The sequence below is a fragment of the Peromyscus maniculatus genome, chromosome 1, assembly GCF_049852395.1.
Source record: "Peromyscus maniculatus bairdii isolate BWxNUB_F1_BW_parent chromosome 1, HU_Pman_BW_mat_3.1, whole genome shotgun sequence".
NCBI lineage: Eukaryota > Metazoa > Chordata > Mammalia > Rodentia > Cricetidae > Peromyscus > Peromyscus maniculatus.
This window is the reverse complement of record NC_134852.1, coordinates 131,986,373-132,005,160: the sequence shown is the minus strand read 5'-3', so window position 1 is coordinate 132,005,160 and position 18,788 is coordinate 131,986,373. Positions and strand designations below refer to the sequence as shown.

The 18,788-nt window shown below is 50.9% G+C and overlaps 1 protein-coding gene across 3 annotated transcripts in view; it reads right to left on the bottom strand.

Annotated features, from left to right (window-relative positions):
• The window catches only part of Scnn1b (sodium channel epithelial 1 subunit beta), a 60,164-nt gene extending 42,255 nt beyond the window's left edge, over positions 1 to 17,909 (bottom strand). Inside the window, exon 1 of one of the 3 annotated variants that reach the window (XM_006980337.4) lies at positions 17,734 to 17,909. The gene's annotated coding sequence lies outside the window, so the exon portion shown is untranslated. The remainder of the gene's footprint in view (positions 1 to 17,733) is intronic. The other 2 variants (XM_006980338.4, XM_076551646.1) reach the window with 2 other exon arrangements.
• Between the last annotated feature and the right edge of the window lie 879 nt (positions 17,910 to 18,788).

Sequence of the window (18,788 nt, the reverse complement as noted above, 5' to 3'; positions counted from 1 at the left end):
GGTGCTCTCCTTCCGCTGTGTGGGCACAGGGGATTGAGATCAGGGCATCAGGCTTATCAGCTAGTGCCTTTACCCACTGAGGCATCCTACAGGGCCCAATTGGATTTTTGAGATCAGGCTTCACTATGTAGCTCTACCTGGCCCTGGGCTCACTCGGTAGCACAGCCTGGATTTCGAGCTAACAGCACGTTTTCTGTCTCTGCCTTCTCCCAAGGACTGGTTTCATAGGTGTGCACTACCACCCCAGCTACATTTTTGCCTGTAATTTTTTTCTTACAATTTACTAATTAACTACTGTATGGGGTACATGCATACTACAGGAGGACGACTTGCAGAATCTGGCTCTCTCCTTCCACTGTGTAGGTTCCAGGGATGGACCTCAGGTCACCAGTCTTGGCAGCAAGCACCACTGAGCCATCTGGCCACTCCCAATTTGCCTTTAAATAAGAAATGGGAAAAGGCTCCTAAAGTGGGTGGCTTAATATGAGAGTGCATCCCATCCACAGAAAGTTCTGGAAGCCTTTGTTTGGAATAAAATAATATGTCAGTCCCAGCAGAAGGCATTCCCACTGGGTGTGAAGGATGAGTCCCCGTTCTCCTCTCCCCAATTCAGAGTCAAGAGGGCTGGCTCTTCAGCTGTCTTCTCTGCCCACCTCCCCTATACCCCCCTGCCTACTGGTCCTCTCTCCCTCATCTCCTTCAGCCAGCCAGGACTGCCCTAACAAGGCATCAAGCTGCATGGCTCAGACGGCAGAATGCATTTTCTCACTGTCTGGAGGCTTCGAGTGGAAGGTCAAGGTGCCGGCGTGGGGTTGGCTCCACTGTGACTGCTCTGCTCTTCTAACCGGTCCTCTGCCTGTGTGCAGGAAGGCCCTGTTCTGTATCCATGCTCCCTCTTCTTACAACGGCATCATTCGTTCGGAGGCAAGTTCTCTAGCTGCTTCTTCTTAAAATTTAATCACCATTTTAAAGGCCCCACTGCAAGTATAGACATCCTAGGGCTAGAGGTTCAGTTTGGGGGGCGGGACGCGATTCACCCCACAGCACAGTGGCAAGTGCCAGGTGCTGGAGGGAGATAGGCAAGCGTCTCTTCCCCTTTGTGACCTCACACCCAGCTCCACACACAGTGCTGGGGGGGACTTACAGAACGTTGAGAGAAAAAGCACCTTTCGAGCTGTGGTGCACACCTGTGACCCTAGCACCCCGGAGGTGGAGGTGTGAAGATCAGTAGTTCAAGGTCATCCTCAGGTACATAGTGAGTTTGAGACTAACCTGGGCTACATGGGATCCTGTCTCCAGAAAACATAGGAGGGAGAGGAGGGGGCGAGAAAAGGAGAGAGAGAGAGAGAGCAACAAGGTGGCTCAGCAGTTAAAAGCGTTTGTCACCTAACCTGATGATCTAGTACAGTCTCTGAGACTCAGAATGGAAGGAGAGAACCTGCTCCCATAAGGTGTCCTCTGACCTTCACACGTGGCATAGGCACACACACACACACACACACACACACACACACCTCTACCTCTAAACAGTCCTCAAAACCTGTGTGCCAACCTGTTCCCCAGCCCTGAACCCCACAAGCATGTACTGGATACCTACTGTATACAGTCCAGCACTTCTCTCCCGGTAGGATAGACAGAGATGATGCAGCCAGACAGCCATGCTGTGAGACAGATTGATAAAGCGACAAGAGGAGAGGTTAGTCCTCAGAAAGGTCACGGTGACTGTCATTTGTGAGGGACTTCCTGGAAGAGCTGGCATGGAGAGATGGATCTGGGCAGATGTCAAGAATTCATCAGGGGAGGCACTCCAGGAAAGAAGCAAGAAAGGGGGCTCAGAGCTCTCTAGAATGCGCTCTCACTCTCTCTCCCCTCTCTTCTCTCTCCCTCCCCGCCACACACCATGCTATGCTTCATCATATGTAGGAGCTAATTTTCCTACCAACTCAATGGCAAGGGTGCTACTTCTACCTCATTTTATGGGTGGGAAAACCAGGGCACAGAAAGGACGAGCCAACGACACAAGGTGGTGACCAGCAAGTGGCAAGCTGGGATTTGAACCCGAGTTCTGAAGGAAACAGAAGACATGTGTTTGCTGGAAAGCCTGTGAGGCCTTTGCTCTGCAGCCAATGGGAGCTGTAGGAAGCTTTTGGGGGTGTATGTGGAGGAAGGGGCACATTCCTCGGCAGTCTAGCCTCAGGGAAGTGGACCCAGCATCCGAGTGTTCTTTTCTAGAGCTGGGAGAATCCATCTCCAACAGCCATCCTTTCTAGCACAGTCTCCCAGATTAAGAGTGTAAACCTAGCGGCTGCTGCACGTTTTTGTCCTCCCTTCCCTCCGGTAATTACAAAAGCCAGCGTTTGCTCAGCACAGTGCCAAGGACTCTTGGCATGCACTGCCTCATGGAAATAAAGGCAGGAAAACGGAGAACCTATCACTGCTGCATTTGCAGAAGGGCCTACTGAAGCTCAGAGATGTAATGGGATCTTGTCAGAGCCACCAGCAAACACAAGATGGAGGAGGGATCATCTATCTCCCTACAGAATCCCAGGGCTCTGTGCCAAGCCTTCCTCTCAGATGAGTCTCCCTGACTCCGATCTGTCCCCTTGCTGCCTGTTTCAGCCCACTGGAGCCTACCCCTCCCCCCACCCCCCCTAGGCCAGTCAGCAGACCAGGCCCAGCCGCTTCCCAGCCCCACTCCATGAGCAGGGCCTTCAAGCCATTTGGGTAGCCCTGATCACACAGCAGCTGCTGGGCATGGGAGACGTTCCTTGTGGAACTGAGATACGCCACAGGTGTAGGACACACTCTAGTCCCTAAGGCCACGGTGTGAAAGTGGGAGGCCAGACACTGAGAGTTCTGAGCACAGTGTGAACGTCACTGAACGGTGTGCTCAAAAGTGACTTAAAGCGGGCAGGCAAGATGGCTTGGCAGGTCAGCGCATTCGCTGCCAAGCCTTGAAACCTGTTGGATCCGGTATGTAGAAGGACAGAACTGATTCCCCAGAGTTGTCCTCTCCTCCGATACACACTGTGGCCCATGTGTACACACCTCAAAATGAATTACATAATTAGGAAATTTATTTTAAAAAGTGGTTTGCTGGGTGTGATAGAAATGCCTTCAAGTCTAGTACTCAGAAGACAGAGGCAGGTAGATTTCTGTGAGTTTGAGGCCAGCCAGGGCTACATAGTGAGACCCCGTCTCAAAAAAAAAATTTAAGATACAGCGATTTAAGATGGGGTTAGGGTTACGTGGAACCTTCTTCTGCATGCCAGAGACCCTGGGTTCCATCCCCAGCCCTGAAAATAAAAGAGGTGACCATTTGTATGTTACAGGTTTGGTTTTGTTTGGCTTTTAAATCACAACTGAAAATAAAATATATTTCTGGGTGTGGTGACATGCACCTTTAACCCCAGCACTTGGGAGGCTGAGGCAGGAGGATCATGAGCTCATAGCTGGCCAGGGTTCCACGTCTCAAAGATCAAGGCTTGGCACTGCAGGTGCACTTGGTTAGCACGTGCCAAGCCTTGGGCTCCGTCCTCGACGTTTAATTGCTCCTGTGGTTCATGTTTGTTCATCATATTCTATTAATATAGGACAGCATTGGGTGGGAACAGTGAGTTAAGAACTTAAATATGGATTGGCTATTGCAATGAATATTTGTGTGTGTGTGGGGCAAATAGGTGCTTTTTCATTATAAGCCAACTCTTGTGAGCAAAAGGGCACAGAGGCATGAGTAGGGCCAGGGCGGGGGTTTGGGGTGGGGGTGTGAGGTCAGGGTGTAGGGAGGCGGGGTAGGGAAGTGGCGTTCAGGCTGTTTGCAGAGTGAAATCATAGTTCCCATCTGTCCTTCTGTGGTGGTAGCAACATTTGCTGAGCACCTAGCATGTACCAGGAACTATCACATGACACCATCTCATTTAATCATCTCATTTAATCCTCGAGCCTGCAAGGAATTGTCACCCCTCCAGCACAGAAGGCCACTCAGGGTCACCCAGCTGTGACAAGAGAAACCAAGTGAAAGGTGCCAGCGCACCTGCCTTCTTAAGTGAACAGTGATGCCGTTCTACTAATGTCCCTCCCTCCCCCTCCCCCCACCACGGGCTGGCACTTCTGGTTTCCAGAGCTGTAGGAGCACCCCTACCCCCACACCAAGGTAGTCAGTGCCCCCATCCAGGAAGAAAAGTCAGCAGTTCTACGCTGACTTCCAACAGCTCACTCCCCTGTTCAGACCTGCCTGCCAGCCCTCTCAAGTTCAAGGCCTTCGGGAACCAGTTGGGGGCTGGGTGGTCAATCTTGATCAAGGCAGTTGTGGAGGGTGGCACTGGGCCCAGTTTGTCTCCAAAACTGCGGTGGCTCCAGTTTTCCGAGGGGTGGCGGCGCCTGTCCCCTCCCTCCCATAGCTCCAGGCCTGAAGCTGAGGTCCCCAGAGGTGAGGCTGACGTGCATTTGACAGGCTGCTCTGTGTTATCCTCCAAGACCCCTCTGCGGTGAACTGCACACGGCAGAAGCCGTGGAATGGGGAAGAAGACCGCATGACCACAGAAACTCTGTCTTCTGGGTAACAATTATATCTTTAACTTGTGGGTTTGGACTTGAGGAAACCGAACCGCTCAGGTCTGGTCAAAAGCACAGCTTGGCCACAGAAGCAAATCAAGATCTCACTCTTCTAGGAGACCTGGGAGCCTTAGACTGAATAAAACTTCTTCTGGGGACCTCCAGGCAACCCGCTCAGTGAGAGCCACTGGGCTAAATGCCCCAGTGCATGACTGAGAGAGGTGTTTTTCAAAGTCTGGTTGTCCTTCTGACCGTAGCTGCAGCCCCTGGGAGCGCTGTCAGCAAGGCAGATCCTCAGACCCCACCCAGTTCTCCTGAATCAGAAACTCCAGTTCAAGCACCTTCTGGAGTTCCGGGTCATGTTCAAGCTTAAGAATCACTCACTGGCTTAATGTCTCTCCATGTAAAGGATGACACCAGAGTGGGGTGTATAAATCCCAGCCACTCCAGAGTCTGAGGCAGGAAGATGGAGACTTCAAGACCAACAACTCCAGTAAATTGGAAGACATTCTAGGGAGATGCCATGTCAGAAAACAAAAACTAAAACCAAGAAACGAGACAGCAGCGATGGTCTCTGAACAATGACTGACAGCTTTACACAGAGATAAAATCCAAACCTGATGTCACCCATGAATACAGAATCTTTCTCTTTTAACTCTGCCATGCTGGGGATGCACCCAGGGCCTCGAGCATGCAAGGCACGTGCCCTCGCACTGAGATACACCCCAGCCAGAATGCGCATTGTAACAAGATTCCAGGTGACCTGTGTGCTGGTTGGAATTGGAGCCACCCTGGCCTAAGTTCCATTTCATTTCTCCTGGGTCTCAAGCTCTCCTGGAAGGATGATGTCACAAAACAAAGACCAGCCAGACGCAGGAGACTGCCACTGTTGGAAATTGGGATTGGATGTTTAGAGAAAACCAGGTGCGAGTGAGATTTGGTGAGAAATGAAATGATTATGGCTGGGGGCACAGCTTAGTGGTAGAGCATTCACTTAGCATGCTCAAAGGTCTTGAGTGCTTTCCCCAACATCTTCTATCCCAGGGAAAAATGCTATGTGACTCACACAGTCAGGCATTCGGAACATCAGCTTGTGATCCCGTCCACAAGAATGATGTCAAATTCAGATACAGTGGTGTAGGCCTTAAGAGACAAGAGCATTGTGATCTGGTCTCTCTCTCTCCCCTCCCTCTGTGTATGTGTGTGTGAGTGTGCGTGTGAGTGTGTGTGTGTGTGTAGGTCATCCTGGGCTGTCATCCTCAGGGACACCATCCACCTGCTTTGGGACAGGGTCTCTCATTGGCGCAGTCCTTACTATGAAGCTAACCTTGGTGACCAGCCTGCTCCAGGAATGCTCTTCCTGTCCTTGCCTCCCCAGTGTTGGGACTATGAACATGCACTTCTACGTCTTGGCATTCTTACAGGGGTTCTGGGGATTGAACTCCGGTCCTCATGCTTACACAGTGCTTCACCGTTCATGCGATCTCCCCAGCCCCTGGGATGGCTCTGTGGGAACCAGTATTGGTCCTGGGCAGAAGGACACAGACAGAACTGGAGAAGAACCAGTGAAAGCCATCTCCCTGGACGGGTCCCCTGCAGGTGCTTAAACAACAGTGACGCTTGGCCCCGCCCTCAGAGCACCTGATTTGCTTGGTCTGGGGTGTGGTGTGAGCCTGGAGTTGACAACATTCCCCAGAAAGCAAGAACCTGCAGCAGAGTTTGGGAAAATGGACTAAAGTAAGGATGATACACTTTTAGTAAAGGTCCAGACAGTAAGATGATTAACCACTATTATTATTATTATTATTATTATTATTATTATTATTATTATTATTTGTATATGATGCTAGTGATTGAACCTGGGAATTTGTGTTTTGTTAGGCAAGCACTGAAAACATTTTGCTTTGTTTCTAAACTCTGAGACTGGGTCTCAATGTGTACCCCAATTGGCCTTGAACTCCATCTTCCTGCATTTACCTCCCATGCTAGGACGACAGGTGTGGCTACCATGTAAGGCTCTTGATGTCATTTCAACTGTGTGATGGCCATGCTTAGCTCACACGCTACACGGTTAGAAGGTAGATCCAGCTTGGCTGGAGAGCCCTCGCTCACACAATCCTGGGCTTGGCACTGAACTGTAGTCCTGGCCAACTGGCGGCCCAGCCTGTAGGCTGGCTTCTGTGGTTGTCCTCGGCCTAGGGTCCCTGTACCCCACATCAGCTGCCATAGCCGCCCTGAATTATGACAAATTCATGCTGAAAAGACATGAAAAGACAATCTAATATTGCTTGACTCCACCTGGTTCTGGGCCACAGGTGTCAAGACTGGGCCCTGATTTCTTCGGTCCCTTTAGGATTTCAGCGACCTGCTTCCAAAAGGTGTCTAAAGCTCCCCCTATCTGTCTGGGACATCACCGAACCTTGAAATGAATGTTCTGTGCAGCAAGCATGGTGATCAGAGGTTCACTACCACACAAGCCTCCTTTCCTCTATAGTTTATCTCGATGAGAATTATTATATATCATATTTTTAGATGAAAAAGAGACACAAAGAGGTCAAGTAATTTGCTTCAAGTCCCACAGAAAGACTAGGAGGATTTTTCCTTTTGGCAATGCTGGGGATTGAACCCAGGGACTTGAGCCCACAGCTAACTGCAGTGCATGCTTTTGTGGTCACTCTGCCTCACTGCTTCCTCGTCCTCTATCTTAATGACCATCTATAATCCTCTGCCACCCCCAGTCACCACAATGCCCACGCACAAACTTCTCAAGGTCAGCTACAAACCTGCTTGGTCTGCTTGGGCAGCAGCAAACCTGGGCTCCTTGGGTCTTGATTGACATCTAGACAGTCATGCAACCACACTCTGCTTTGAGCCTGTATTGGGAACTGATAAAATCACTCTATACTGCTCAGGAGAAGGAGGCTGGCAGACCCTCCCTGTTTGTTTGCGCAAGCTGTGCGTACCTCATAACTCCAGGGGCACTATTCATAATGCAGTTGGTTGGATGACATCTTGGAGTTGTGCAGTACACAACCCATGTAGCTATGCATAGCAGCCCTGGAGGCTGGAGGTAAGATTTTCAGGATCCACTCACTGGCATAGGAATTGCCCTGAGCTGTCTTCATTGCTGTTCAGAAACAAACCCTCAAAAAGAGAACAGCCCAGAAGGAAATGTCTCCGGGTATGATGGGGGAAGGGTCTGTGCCGATGCTTTGGGGGAACTGCTTGGATTGGGAGAGGAAGTAATTGGTTCTTCCTGGGACTTCTGCCTTCAACTGGAGAAGCATCCTTCCCGACTTGTCTCAAACCGGGCAGATTACAAATTCAGTGGGAATCTCAGCCCCAATCTGGGCAGGAGCTCTCCCTCTGCTCTGTGCTCAGCCCTTAGGTGGTCTCTGCTGGGCACCCTGCATGCCACCCTATTCCAGGCCAGTTCTCACATTGGGCTCCACCTGCCTCTGGAAATCCAGAGCTGATGGGAACTGACTCACAGCCAGAGCCTCGAGCTATGCCCTTAACTACTGTTCCCCTGGCCTGTGTATTTTCCTCTATTTGTTTTGCTTTTACAATCCAAGCCAGGCCCTGTGCCAGGGCTGTACCTGAATGAGCTTATGTGTCCCTTCCCATGAGCCCAAGAGGGAGGAATTGCAATCATTCCATTTTATAGATCAGATCTCTGTTCAAAGAGATTGAGTCAATTCCCCGAAGCCACACAGTTAGAGAGTGGAAGAGTTAGGATTTGAATTGGTATTTTTTGCCCACATTCTTCCTTATTTTTTTTCCCAGGGAACAAGATGCATCATGTCCTCTGAGTATGTCTGTCTTCAGACTGGGCCTTGACCTTGGGTCTGAAAAGCCATGTGGGCCATGTTGCTGTTGCCGATGGGGGTGATGGTGGTGGTGATGGACACGATAAAGATGATAATGGGTGTGGGAGTGGTGCTTAGGGGTAATGATGATGATGGTGATGGGGGTGTGTGTGTGTGCTAGGAGTTCACATCTCCCTGGTAGTGTTATTGGGAGCAGACCAGATGAGGAAATGCAGACAGTAATGGCTGGCTTCACAGCCATTGCTCAATGAGTATAAAGGCCCCTCCATAAAGACCTCCAGAATGGGTCCCACTGCACCGGGGCTTACTAGATACTTTCCCCCTCCTACCTGAGATCAGAGACAAGAAGGGGGAGGAAGGAAGGGCTAGGGGTGGGTCTCAGTGTCTGCATGCTTGCTTAGCATGTGCACAGTCATGAGTTCTGCCCTACCACGGTAGAAAGGACAGCACCGTTGTGCCCCTGTGGCCTTCTCAGCTCCCTACTGAAGTCTAGCTTCTCTTTTCCCTGCGTGGAGTCTAGGTCATACATTCTCCACCTTGCTAGGTTTGTTTGTTTGTTTGTTTTGCCTGCCTCCCCTTTTGAACTATCCCATCAGAGGAAGTTGCTACTGTTGGGCAATTTGGAGGCTGAGCTGGTGCCCCAGATTAGAAGGACCTTAGAGTGGCAGTCACATGCTAACACTTGCCAGCGTCTTGGTTAGGGGAGACCAAGATCTTAACCCACACAATGACACAGGGCGATTCCCAGTTGATCTAAAAGCTGAAACCTTATATTTGGCTGCGGGTGGCCCACAGACATCGAGAGTCATGTCCCAGAGGGAAAAATTCCACTTCTCATCTACCCTGGTGGCTCAGGCGACACCCAGCATCTGAGAGGGCAGGGTCAGGCAAACAGTGCCCTCTGTAGCCAAACTGCCCAGCTTCCAACCCCAGCTTCACCGTTCGCTAGCTCTTAGTGATCCTGAGTAAGCAAGTGACTTAGCCTCTCGGATTCCGTTCACCTCGGCCACCCGTTTCACAGGACTGCGTGAGGTGGTAATGCATTTGTGCAGAGAGAAAACTCAGTTTCCCTGTGTGTAACATGGAGAGTTACACTACCCACCTTTGTGGCTGATAAAAGAATTCAGTGACATAATGCAAGTGCTTGCATGTAGTATACATCACTGCCCTGGGCTGGGGGTACAGCAGATGCTCAGCAAAACCCAGTTTGAGCGCAAAACCCAGGATCCAATCCCCAGCATCCAACAGAAGAAAAAGAAAAACCTCTGCCTGTGGCTACTGTATTGATGGGGAGAAAGCCACGGGGGCCTCATCTGCATTCAGACCATTGTCGACAGTGAAAGTCAGCAGAACAGCTGTTTCCAGGGCAATGTGGCAACCTTTGAGGAGGAGCTGAGATGCCTCTTGGAGGGTATCCAGAGAAGAGCTTTGGCCTGTTAGACTGCCAGCCCCACCAGGAGCAATCCTGTCCACCTCAGGCCAGCCCTACTGGAAAGGCCCTCTTGGGAGCTGCAAGATTGAGATGAGGATGGGAAGGGGATCTCCAGGTGAGGGCCAGAGGAGGCTCCAGGGAGCTGAGCCATGGCCTACTATTCCAGGTATATTTTCAGTGTCTATTTGAACATTCGCATGCGCCCATCTCCTGCCATACCTCCTTCCCACCCTTCCGTCAGTCTTACTTTGCAGATGTTCACTGAACATCAGCTTGGAGCCTTAGCTTCCACAGTAACCAAACACCCTCACTTAGTCCCTGGTTTAAATTCCTACAAAGCAGGTTATAGTACCCAGCATATGAAGCATTCTCAGTTCCTGCCTGGGATGTCTCCAACCTCTGAGTGCCTCTTCCCATGAAACCCCAGGTTCTGCCACCAGAGCCAGGGTAGGGTGGGGTGGGGGATTGGCACCCTCCGCAGCATGCCTTGTCCTAAGTTGATCTTTCAGCGTTCCAGGCATAAGTGACAGTGTGTCTGCCAAAGGTCAGCCCTGGGGCAGCCCTAGGAGCATACTCTGCGAAGCCTGCTCTCAGGCACTCTGGCCCAGATCCCAGGGTGGGAAACCTCAGTGGTGCCCCCGAGACTGTATTACACAAACTGCCTGGAGGAGAAAGCAGTAAGGAGCTGGGCAAGCCTTGGTGCCTGGAGGTGCCCCCAAGACCCTCCCACCCGCAGCAGGTGGAGGCCCTGCCTCCCAGAGAGTGCACTCCATCCTGAAGCTCTCCCTGGAGTCAGCAGCCTTCCGTGCCAGCTCCTGCTCTTCTCCCTCCAATGCAGAGGGTTGGGTGCTACAGCCAGGGCTCTCTGTTCCAGCAGGCTCAGGGCTGTGTCTGGCACGTCTGGCCTCCCCTCTGCCTGCCCTCCTCTCTGTCTCCTCCCCTTCCTCTTCATCGCTTGCCTTCTCTGTCCGTTGCTCTCTTGCCTCCCTTGGATGAGCACTTACTACCTACCAGATGCCAGGCATGTTCTTGCTACCTGACACTTGTTTCATCCATAAGCAGTCCTTCAAAGGCCGCCCTTACATCCACAGCCTCAGACCCAAGTTTCTATACTTTCTTTCTCTAACACAATCCACCCAGGCCGAGACCAACTGCTTCTCACTGTGGTGTGAGCAGGGGGCAGAGGTGATCTGCTCTGTGTGTGAGGATGTTGTCACCAGGATTCAAAGAGGGAAAAGCAACAACCTACACACACACACACACACACACACACACACACACACACACACACACACACATACGTAAACACACTCACCAGTCTAAGAATGCCAGCAATCCCAAGCAATGGGATGGGATCTTGTTGGCAGAGCATCAGTGTCTGCTGGAAGTGCTAAGAGGAGCCAGATCAGTCGTTCCAGAGCCCACACCTTCGAATGAGCTCCCTCCCCACACATATAGGGAAAGCAGCAAGCCTGCTTAGCTTTGTCCCTGAGGTCTGTACCCCAAGGTCAGCGGGGAAGGGAACAGCCAGGCTTGCCCAGGTATTTCCAAACCTGCAGCCACACTCCTAAGATTCTCCCAGTCAGGGGGTGCTGGGGTGAGGGAGGGAGAAAGTTGAACCCAGACTGTTTTTACTGTGTGGCCTTGGGCAGTTTGGGGACCTCTCAGAGCCTCCAGGGTCCTGCACACTGTCTGGTGACAAATGACCTTCTAGAAAACTCAGAGTTATAGCTAGGATAAGGATCTCTAGTGTCAAAATGAATAAATAACCTCTTTGAGGTAGCTTTCGCCTCTAATCCCAGGGCTTGGGCTAGCCTGACTAACGTAGAGTCCACTTCCCAAACGGAAACAAATAGGAGCCTGCATGATGGCCCAGTGGGAAAGAGCTGCCAAGCCCGGAGTGCCATCCCCGGGACTCACACACAGCAGAAACAGAGACCTGACTCCTACATTGTCCTGTGACCGCCATACACCTGTGCTGGCATGTTCGTAACAATATACATATATAACTGTACTGGACGGAAGCAAACAATAACATCTCTCAAAACACAACTTCTTTTAAGGTCATTTCAAATGAACTAGTTACATCACACCCATGTATTCAGGATTTACTGTGGGTCAATCACTGGGGTAAGTGCTTCTCCCTTTAGCCCCCAGAGTGTCCATCTTGAGGGGAGAATCTTTATTTCCAGTTTATGATGAGGAACCCGAGGCACATAGAGGTTATGGGACTTGCCCGAGTTTCATGGTGCCTACGTTGGCAGGGCTGGATTTGAATTTCTGTGATTATGTGTGGGATAATTAGCCAAGGCCGAGAATCACAGCAATTTGTGATTAAGACAAAAATCACAGCATTTTGTGTGTAAGACAGCTGGCAAGAGTTTATCTGACTCAACATTTTGTACTTTGCATTATAAAACCATAATTTCTAATTTGTTCAAAGTCAGTGATAATAGGAAATACAGACTTGATCTCTCTTCACACTGTGTGTGTGTGTGTGTGTGTGTGTGTGTGTGTGTGTGTGTGTGTGTGTGTGTGTCTAGGCCAGAGTCAATTTTGGGTGCCATTCCTTAGGAGTGGACCACTTTGTTGTTTTTTGAGATGGGTTTCCAGCCGGGGCTGGGGCTTGCTGGTTAGGCCAACAGCCTGGCCATGGAGCTCCAGGGGTCGTCCTGTCTCCACCTCCCCAGTGCTGGATTACAAGCATGTACCACCATGTCCATCTTTCTCCCACGGGTTTTGGGAGTCAAGCAGGCTCTCATCTTGTGCAGAATTTAAACCTGAAGTCTTAGGATCTGATTCCAGTCGCTGGTTTCAGCCGCCCTGCTCCCCTGAGCCTGACCCGTGATGGCCCCAGGCAGCAGAGCCCCGTGTGTGCACAAAATGACTTAGTATTTGTATAGGGCCTACGAGGCCAGCACTTTGCCTACCCCATTTTGCAGGTGGGGAAATGAAGCGTGGAAAGAGTCACTCAGTTGGGTCCACATAGCTGAGAAGTGTCAGAACCAAGGCTGGAACTCAGGACAGCTGAAGTCGAAGCTCCTATTTTGCTGTTGTTGCCGTGTGTGTGTGTGTGTGTGTGTGTGTGTGTGTGTGTGTGTGTGTGTTGCTGAGAATCAAACCTAGGGTCTTGCCCATGCCAGGCAAGTGTTCTACCATGGAGCTACATATACCCAGTTCCCTAAGTTCCCTAAGAATTTCCTTTTTCTCGTTTGTTTCAAAACATAAACCATAAACCAGTTTAAAGCACACAGTTTGGGGTGACTAAGCACACTTCTGCCATTGTGCATCTGGCACTGCTGTCCATTCCCAGAGTCTTTCATCACCACTAACACGAGGGACTCTGCGCCATGAAACAGCCCACACCCTCCCCAGCCGGCTCCCTGAGGACCTCATATATGTGGGCTCCTATAGAGTTGCTCTTTTGTTACTCCAGCCTCTGCTTTAAAAATCAAATTCTCATTTAAAACCCAATACATGGGCCTGGAGAGGAGGCTCTGTGGACTAGATGCTTTCTGCACAAGCATAGGATCTGAGTTTGGATCTTCAGCATCCACGTAAGAAGATGACCTGGAGCTCCCTACGTAGACCAGGCTGGCCTCAGACTCACAGAGATCCTCCTGCCTCTGCTTCCTGAGTGCTGGGATTAAAGATGTGAGCTAACATGCGGTGCTTGCCTCCTGGCTTTTTGTTTGTTTGTTCTTGGTTTTTCAAGACAGGATTTCTCTGTGTAGCTGTGGCTGTCCTGGAACTTTCTCTGTAGACCAGACTGATCTTGAACTCAGAGATTCACCCTGGGGAGGGGGGATGGGTTCAAGATAGGGTTTCTCTGTGTAACAGCTTTGGCTATCCTGGAACTCACAGAGATCCTCCTGCCTCTGCCTCCCGAGTGCTGGGATTAAAGGCGTGCACCACCACCACCCCCCGGCTCCCTAAGGCTGTTTCCTATATGTGGACTTCCTTTCTCATGTACATCCTTCAAAACCTCCCTTAGCGATTTCCTTCTTCTTTGTGCCTTTCCTTGAAATGTCACAGGATCTGACCAGTTAACATGGCCATTATCACAGAGTACTGAGGTCATATTTACTGTAATCCAGGCAGAAATTGAGTGGTTTAAGCGTATTGACTCATTTAATACCTGAAATAACCCTTCAAAGCAGGCATTGTGTATCACCTCAGTTCCCCACAAGGAAATAGTCACAAAAGAGCCAAATTAGAGACCCGAAGTGACACAGTTTATCTAAATCACCTGGGAGACAGAAATGGCTCTGGAGTCCTGGTGTTACTTTCTATTGTGCTATTCTTGGGGAATAAGGGGCGGTCTCTAGGGGACTGTAGGATCTTGGAGGTTCCCATTTGGTCTAAAAGGAAACTGACTAGCTCTCACTGCTTAAAATCTCAGGACTAACCCACAATTTTGAAGATTTACTTTTTAAAAAAAATTGTGTGTGTGTGTGTGTGTGTGTGTGTGTATCTGTGTGTCTGTGTCTGTGTGTGTGTCTGTGTGTGGGCCTGGAGAGGAGGCTCCATGGACTAGGTGCTTTCTGAGTTTGGATCTCCAGCATCCACGTAAGAAGCTGGTCTGGAGCTCCCTAAGTAGACCAGGCTGGCCTCAGATTCACAGAGATCCTCCCGCCTCTGCTTGTGAATACTGGTGCCCAATGGGACCAGAGGTGTCAGATCCCCAGGAGATGGAGTTCCAAGTGTTGTGAGCTGCCTGACATGGTGCTGGCAACCAAAGTCAGGCCCTCTGCAAGAGCAATACATGCTCTTACCAGCCGGGCCATGGCTGCAGACCAGCTCACCCACACCTTCCAAGGAGAGTGTGGGGCTGGGGAGATGGCTCCGCGGATAAAGCGTTTGCTGTGCAAGTGTGAGACCAGAGGTCACAACCCCAGAGCCTACATAATAGAGGTGTAGAAGCCATCTGTTATCCCCGTGCTCAGGGGAAGGGGCAGAATCCTGGGGCAAGCTCACCGTCTAGACTAGCCAGATCAGTGAGAGCTCCTGGTTCAGTGAGAGACCCTGCCTCAGTAAGAAAAGTGGACAGGCTGGAGGAAGACACCAGATATGAATGCATGTGAACAGGCACACACACACACACACACACAGCCTCATAAAGGCTGCCCGGAGGCTTTCTTTTTATTTTTTTTTTTTAATAAAAGATGTATTTGTTTAATTTTATGTGCATGGGTGTTTGCCTGCATGTATGCACCAGGTATGTGCTTTGTGTTCACAGAGACCAGAAGAGGGCATTGAGTCCCCTGGAACCGGAGCCACAGATGGTTGTGAGCCACCATGTAGGTGATGAGAATCAAATCCGGGTCCTCGCAAGAGCAGCCAGTGCTCTTAACCATTGGGCCATCTTTCCAACTCCCTAACCCTAGACTTTGTTTATGACTTCAGCAGGGTCCTGTATTCTAAAGGTAGAACCAGAAGTCATTTCTGTATCTTAGTTCGGGGCTGGATGCACAATAGGACCTTTTTTTTTTTTTTTTTAAAGTATGTTTTTAGGTCTAAACAATGGCATGTTTAGACCCTGATGTGAGCTTGGCTTGGCACTCTGTGATAGAAATATCTTCCTTGGCTCCTATCCAGTGCTCAGGACTCTGGCTGCTCTTGAGGTGTGGAAGAGATCCTAAGTGGTAACTCAATGTTGCCTACAGCACAGGACCATTTTAGGGTCTCCCCTGCCCAGAACAAGACTTTCTGAATTTTATTGGATCATCCTATTGAACACTCAACAGTTTGGAAAGACTGTTATCATTAAGCCCATTTCACAGACATGAAAACTGTGGCTCAGAGACAGGAGTGTATTTGCCTGACCTGAGAAGTGACAAAGCTGTAATTGAAAATGAAGTATTTCTGCTTTTAGCATTTTGCTAGCCTGGCTGTTATCAGACATTCCAACAAACTGTTTGCTTGCTTGCTTGTTATTTTGTTTCGGTCTTTTGAGACAAGCTCTTGCTATGAAACTCTGGCTGACTTAGCATTTGCTATGCAGTCAAGGCTGGCCTCGAACCTGCAGTTCACCTGTGCCTCTCAAGCACTGGGATTACTGGCATGTAGCACCATGCCATGCTACAGCAAACTTTTGATGGCCCTATCATACCTTTGAGGATGGACATAATTTTCTTGCACTGTTATCTGGACCCAGAAAGTGTGGGGAACACGACCAGGAGACTGGACACTTGGTTTAAGAACCTGTGGTTCTTAAATGTATGTGTCTTTCTGTGTTTGCCCACTGTATGTGAGTATTCTTGGAGGCAGGAAGAGGGTGGCAGATCCCCTGAAGCTAGTTACAGATGGTTGTGAGCTGCTTGACACGGGGGCTGGGAACCGAACTTGGGTCCTCTGGTTTTTAATCACTCTGCCTCCTACTGGAGAGTAAGAACGACACTGGCTGCAGTTGGAGAGAGCCCCCTCAATGGGCTCTTTGGTGCCATCTCTGTCCACTGGGCACAGACAGCAGAGCTTGAGGACTGGCTCTTTCCTGGCCCTTGGACTCAGTGGAAGCTGCAGGTAGAGGAAAATGGGTTTGTTCTTGACCACAGATAGCTAGCACAAAGGTGGGCTCACCTGTCCATATGTCTGCGTGCTTTGGAATCTGTCTTTTGTCAATGTGTACTTGCATTCACATGGCTGTCTACAAATGTATGCATACATGGCTTCTGGGTATGCAATGGAAAAGAAGGGACCTTGTCCCCCAAATTCATACCCTGTGAAATTAGTTGAGAACAAAGAACAAGAATTCGAACTTGACCCCAAAATGGTAATTTATGTTAGCTCCACGTCTATGCAGTAACATAGATGATTCTAGAAGGAATATATGGGGTTAAGGTAAGTCACTATTGTTCAATGGTGTGGATAGATCATACAATTAACATTATATATCTGCCCACCACTTTACTATTTTATGTATTTCCTAAGGGCTTGTATATATGATGTGTAGGTGCTGAGAAAGGTCTAGAAGAAATATTCCATTTGAAGATGGTGGTTACCTTTAGAGAGCAGGGAGAGCAGGACTTCGAAGGTTTAAGAGGAAGGGGGTTGGTCCCTTGTGTTGGTTTGCTTGGCAGATGTCCCATCACGGAACTCTCCAGAGCCTCACCCAAGGATTACACCAGACTGGGCTGCTCTAAGCCCCTCACTGACGGAGATTGCTTTTGAGTGGGAAACACTGCAGTTTCCTCCCTAAACCCTGTGCCTCAGTTTCCCCCTCTGTGTTCAGCACATCTATGCCATGTGACATTCTCTAGACATTAACTGTGTGCTAAAAATCCCAGAATGGTGGAAAGACAGCGTAGGTTGGAACCTGGATCTGGGTTCCACCCCAGCATTGCCTCTTACATTGGTGTCCCTCAGAGTTGGCTGGCCTGGCAGAGGAGGTGACAATCAGGCTCTGGGGTTAGATGCCTGGGCTCAGATCTGCACGCAGCGCCTTGTCTCTGGGATCCTTGCAGGAGTGCGCGCCCCGCCCCCCCCATCCCCCTACCCCCTCACCCCCCGCCTCCCTCATCCTCGGGTTCCTCTCTGTGGAAGAGGAGAGCCCACCTGGCGGGGCTGCTTGATGGCGACGTGGGATGCGCTCTAGTTTTGCTTTTGTCGGCTCTTGAACTACAGCTCGCCCCGCCCATTCCGCGCGAGGACTTGACCACTGCCCTTCCCTCCAGCCGAGACAGGAGTACGACCCTCGCTGGGTCTTTCCCCGATCCGCTGAGCGAATCTTCCCTCTGTCCTCCCTGCATCCCCAGCGGGTCCAGTCCCACCGTCTCCTCAATGGCGAGTTTGGCGGCGGCCAGACGCCCCAACGCCCTCGGGTGGGAAACTGAGGCTGGGTGGCCGGCTCTCGGCCGCTGTCAGGGGCCAGACTGCGGTCACCGCCCGTGTCCGCGTGCGCGGGGGTCGCTGTCATACCTGCTTAGGCTGCGGCTCGAGTCTGCGGTGCTGGTAGCTAAGGTGGTGGCGTCGGAGTGGCTGTGGCGCTGGGTCACCTGTAGAGCCCGGACGCTGTAGGCGGAGGGAGCGCGGAGGGCGGGGAGCGCCCGGGAGCGCCTGCGGGCGGAGCCTGCCCGCCTGGGTTAGCCTGGTCAGCTGCACCGTCAAGCTCCAGGGCCACCCACCTCACGGGCTCCTGGCTAGGTGCAGAAATCCCTTCCTCCGTGTGTCCTCATAACCATCATACACCACTTACAGAAACTCAACTCGCTGGAGCACATCACACGCACCGCACTGTGACAAGTCACTGGTTGCAGCCCTGTTCTACTGGCGCTGAGATTTCCCTGCACAAATTGGGGGTTTCAGGAAAGCTCCCGCTGTTGGTCTTCCCAGAACATTCTTGCACCTGGCTGGTCATGGGATATAGCCTCCACCTCTGCGGTAGATAAGGACAGGTCACCTGGAGGTTTGGATCTCTGGCTGTCCTAGGGAGCCCAGCCACCATGCTTGGGGGGTAGCCTCCAATCATCCCTGTTCCTCCCACAGGCTGAACAGGGTTTGCCCCTTTCGAGTTGAAGTTGAACCTCCATTTGGAGAGGAAAAGAGGCGGCCCTTTAAGAGGTGACTAGGAGTCCTCTCTGAGGAGTGAGATAGCCCATCTACTCGGTTAACAGATGGTCGCATCCACTTGGTCAACGGACTAATGGCCATCTCTGGACTGGGTTTGCCTTTGTAGCCAGTTTGACTGGGTCTCCCAGGAGCACCCAGGTTCCAGCACTGCTCTGGGGCTCTGCCAACAAGGAGGACATCACCAGGTGCAGGACCTAGTAACCTTGGTCCAGAGCTGGAAGCCAAAACAAACTTTTCTTTTAAACTTCCCCGGTCCTGTGGCATTTACAACAGAGAGTAGACTAAGGACACCTGCCTCCTGTGCTCTTCGCTGCCTTCCCTTCCTTCTGTCTCCTCCTCTCCCCAGGTCCAAGGCACCCTTGTGTCCGTTCAGCCCCTTTATTCCCAGTAGCCGTACGGTTTCA